The following is a 5,178-nucleotide window of genomic DNA, read 5'->3' as shown; positions in this document are numbered from 1 at the left end:
ATTTGTGAAATATCATTCTCTCTACAGCGGTATGTGAAGATTATCTTGTGGATCCGGACATGGTCTAAGTGTTCGACGATTATTTTGGAGTATTTGGAGAAGGAACCCGCCCTGCAATGCCGAAGACAAGACTGCGCGCCGGACTCATCATCATTGAAGCCTGGTTTAGGGGCTACTGAGGGAGTCTTGGATAAGGGGGTATCCGGACAGCCAGACTGTATACATCTTCCGGACTATTGAAGCGTGAAGATACAAGACTCAAGACTTCGGCCCGTGTCCGGATGGGACTCTCCTTGGCGTGGAAGGCAAGCTTGGCGATCCGGATATTGTGTTTCCTTCCTTGTAACCGACTCCATGTAAACCCTAGCCCTCTCTGATGTCTATATAAACCGAAGAGGATGGTCCTTAGAAGACCGATCACATTTACAATCATACCATCATAGGCTAGCTCTTAGGGTTTAGCCTCTACGATCTCGTGGTAGATCTACTCTTGTACTACCCATATCTTCAATATTGATCAAGCAGGAAGTAGGGTTTTACCTCCATGAGAGGGCCCGAACCTGGGTAAACATCTGTGTCCCTTGCTTCCTGTTACCATCAGCCTTGACGCACAGATCGGGACCCCCTACCCAAGATCCGCCGGTTTTGACACCGACACCGACTACTTAATGCTTTGCCAGATCATCCTCTTAAGAAAAATGAAATACTTGATATCTTTTACAATGGACTAACCGATGCTTCCAAGGACTACTTGAATAGTTGTGCTGGTTATGTTTTCAGGGAAAGAACAGCTGACGAAGCTGAATTACTATTGAATAATATGTTGACTAATGAAAATAATTGGACTCTTCCTGAGCCAATTCCTGAAGCAATTCCTGAACCAATTGAGCCAACTCCTGAGCCTATTCCTAAACCCACTCCGAAGAAGAGAGGTGTTCTATTTCTCAGTCCTGAAGATATGCAAGAGGCAAAGAAATCAATGAAAGAAAAACATATTAAAGCTGAAGATGTTAAGAATTCACCTCCTATTGAAGAAATACATGGTCTTAATATACCGCCTATTGAAGAACCACATTGTCTTGATAACCCGACACAGGTAGTAAAGGTAAATTCTCTCTATAGATATGATAAAGTTGAAATCCCCTCTACTAAATTTCATAGCCCATGCTTAGATGAATTTGATGACTTTATGTCTAGACAAGAAAGTTCTAATGCTTATGTTGGTAGAGAGTTAAAGAATAATGCTTTTGAGATAGGACGCGTGAGCGATAACATGGCTAGGGTTAAAGGTAAACTCAAACTAGTTAGAAAATATGCGTCTATGGTTGGTACTCAAGATGAGCAAGTACTTAAAGCTCAAAATGATTTGCTTGATGAATTAAATAATAAAAATGACTTTGCTGTTAGAGTGGCTACTAGAACTGGTAGAATGACTCGGGAACCTTTGTATCCTGAAGGCCACCCTAAGAGAATCGAGCAAGATTCTAAGAGAAATAATTTAGAGGCACCTATTTCTTCTAAAAAGAAGAAAAAGAAAAACGAGAGGACTCTGCATGCTTCTAGTGAACCTACTGTAGACACACCTGAGAATCCCAATGATATTTCTATTTCTGATGCTGAAACTCAATCAGGTGATGAACATGAACCTAGTGATAATGTTAATGATAATGTTCATGTTGATGCTCAACCTAGCAAAAACAATGATGTAGAGACTGAACCTGCTGTTGATCTTGATAACCCGAAAACAAAGAATAAACGTTATGATAACAGAGATTTGTTGCTAGGAAGCACGGTAAAGAAAGAGAACCATGGGTTCAGAAACCCATGCCCTTTCCTCCTAAACCATCCAAGACAAAGGATGATGAGGATTTTGAGCGCTTTGCTGAAATGATTAGACCTATCTTCTTACGTATGCGTTTAACTGATATGCTCAATGTAAATCCTTATGCCAAATATATGAAGGATATCATTACAAATAAAAGAAAGATACCGGAAGCTGAAATTTCCACCATGCTTCCTAATTACACTTTTAAGGGTGGAATACCAAAGAAACTTGGAGATCCGGGTGTACCAACTATACCATGCTCCATTAAAAGAAATTATGTTAGAACTGCTTTATGTGATCTTGGAGCCGGTGTTAGTGTTATGCCTCTCTCTTTATATCGAAGACTTGAATTGAATAAGTTGAGACCTACTAAAATATCTTTGCAAATGGCTGATAAATCAACTACTATACCTGTCGGTATTTGTGAGGACATGCCTGTTGTGGTTGCAAATGTCACTATCTTAACAGACTTTGTTATTCTTGATATTCCTGAGGACGATAGTATGTCGATTATCCTTGGTAGACCCTTTTTGAATACTGCAGGGGCTGTTATTGATTGCAACAAAGGCAATGTCACTTTTCATGTTAATGGTAATGAGCATACAGTACACTTTCCGAGGAAACTATCTCAAGTTCATAGCATCAATTCTATTGGAAAAGTTCCAACTATCATCATTGGAGGTTTTGAATTTCCTCTACCTACTGTCAAGAAAAAGTATGATATTCTTATTGTTGGGGATTTTCATAACCCCATTGAGGTAACTTAGTGTTATTCTAAATTTCTCTGATTCCGTGTTATTCGGAATGAGTTTGTTAACAAGACTTGATCAACCTTGTTAGTGGATTCATTTTGATGATCATGGGATGGATGAAACTAGAAGGCACAACCTTCTGTACCCTCTTTTTACTTTCTGTTATTTAGAATAAATAAAGCAAAAATAGTATTATCTGTGTGTTTTCTGAATTATCTGTGCATTAAAAAATAGCCTGAAAATAAAAGTGCTCCAAATGCCCTGCAAATTTAGTATGATTTTTTATGAAATATTTGAGGATTTTAGGCACTGAAATCACTGCAGGAGGGGCAAGCACCAGCCCACGAGACAAGGGGGCGCGCCCAAATCAAATTCTTGGAGCAGGAGAACCCATCTAATGAGTCTAGGCTTAGCATCTTTCTTTTCCATAAGATATTTAATAGCAGCATGATCAGTGTGAATAGTAACTTTGGAATCAACAATATAAGGTCTAAACTTATCACATGCAAACACAACTGCTAAGAATTCTTTTTCAGTAGTAGCATAATTTTTCTGGGTAGTATCAAGAGTCTTACTAGCATACTAGATAACATTCAATTTCTTATCAACTCTTTGCCCTAGAACAACACCTACAGCATAATCACTAGCATCACACATAATTTCAAAAGGTAAATTCCAATCAGGTGGCTGAACAATAGGTGTAGTGATCAAAGCTTTCTTAAGTATTTCAAATGCTTCTACACAATCATCATCAAAGACAAAAGGAATATCTTTTTGCAATAAATTAGTCAGAGGCCTAGAGATTTTAGAAAAGTCCTTAATGAACCTCCTATAAAAACCGGCGTGACCAAGGAAACTTCTTATACCTTTTATGTCCTTGGGACATGGCATCTTTTCAATAGCATCAACTCTGGCTTTATCAACTTCAATACCTCTCTCGGAAATCTTATGCCCCAAGACAATGCCTTCATTAACCATAAAGTGACACTTTTCCCAATTCAAGACGAGACTAGTGTCTTCGCATCTCTGCAAAACTCGATTGATACGTCTCCAACGTATCTATAATTTTTTATTGTTCCATGCTATTATATTAGCCCTTTTGGATGTTTTTGGGCTTTATTTTACACATTTATATCATTTTTGGGACTAACCTACTAACCGGAGGCCCAGCTCGTATTGCTGTTTTTTTGCCTATTTCAGTATTTCGAAGAAAAGGAATATCAAACGGAGTCCAAACAGAATGAAACCTTCGGGAGCGTGATTTTTGGAATGAACGTGATCTAGAGGACTTGGAGTGCAAGCCAAGCAGCAGCCGAGGCGGCCACGAGATAGGAGGGCACGCCACCCCTACAGGGTGCGCCCCTGTCTCGTGGGCCCCTCGGGTGGCCACCGACGTACTTCTTCCGCCTATATAAACCTACGTACCCTGAAACATCCAGAGAGCCAACGAATGTTCTCCCCCTTCGGGTCCATTGTTATTAGCTAGATGGCTTCTTCTCTCTTTTTGGATCTCAATACAATGTTCTCCCCCTCTCTTGTGGAGATCTATTCGATGTAAACTCCTTTTGCGGTGTGTTTGTCGAGATCCGGTGAATTGTGGGTTTATGATCAAGTTTATCTATGAGAAATATTTGAATCTCCTCTGAATCCTTTTACGTATGATTGAGTTATCTTTACAAGTCTCTTCGAATTATCAGTTTGGTTTGGCCTATTAGATTGATCTTTCTTGCCATGGGAGAAGTGCTTAGCTTTGGGTTCAATCTTGCGGTGTCCTTTCCCAGTGACAGCAGGGGTAGAAAGGCACGTATTGTATTGTTTCCATCAAGGATAAAAAGATGGGGTTTATATCATATTGCTTGAGTTTATCCCTCTACATCATGTCATCTTGCTTAATGCGTTACTCTGTTCTTTATGAACTTAATACTCTAGATGCAGGCAGTAGTCGGTCGATGTGTGGAGTAATAGTAGTAGATGCAGGCAGAAGTCGGTCTACTTGTTGCGGACGTCAAGCCTAGATAATCTCATAATTATTCTCTTTTCTATCAATTGCTCGACAGTAATTTGTTCACCCACCGTAATACTTATGCTATCTTGAGAGAAGCCTCTAGTGAAACCTATGGCCCCCGGGTCTATCTTTAATCATATTTGCTTTCAATCTACTTTTATTTGCCTCTTTACTTTTTGCATCTATATTATAAAATACCAAAAATATATTTATCTTATCATACTACCTCTATCAGATCTCACTTTCGCAAGTGGTCGTGAAGGGATTGACAACCCTTTTATTGTGTTGGTTGCGTGTTCTTTGTTTGTTTGTGTAGGTGCGTGGGACTTTTGAGGAGCCTCCTACTGGATTGATACCTTGGTTCTCAAAAACTGAGGGAAATACTTACGCTACTATTGCTGCATCACCCTTTCCTCTTCAAGGAAAACCAACACAAGCTCAAGACGTAGCAAGAAGTATTTCTGGCGCCATTGTCGGGGAGGTCTTTGCTCAAGTCAAGACATACCAAGTACCCATCACAAACTCATCTCCCTCGCATTTACATTATTTTCCATTTGCCTCTTGTTTTCCTCTCCCCCACTTCTTTCTTGCTGTTT

Source organism: Triticum dicoccoides, chromosome 1B (assembly GCF_002162155.2).
Source record: "Triticum dicoccoides isolate Atlit2015 ecotype Zavitan chromosome 1B, WEW_v2.0, whole genome shotgun sequence".
NCBI lineage: Eukaryota > Viridiplantae > Streptophyta > Magnoliopsida > Poales > Poaceae > Triticum > Triticum dicoccoides.
Note: the sequence above shows the minus strand (reverse complement) of the source record.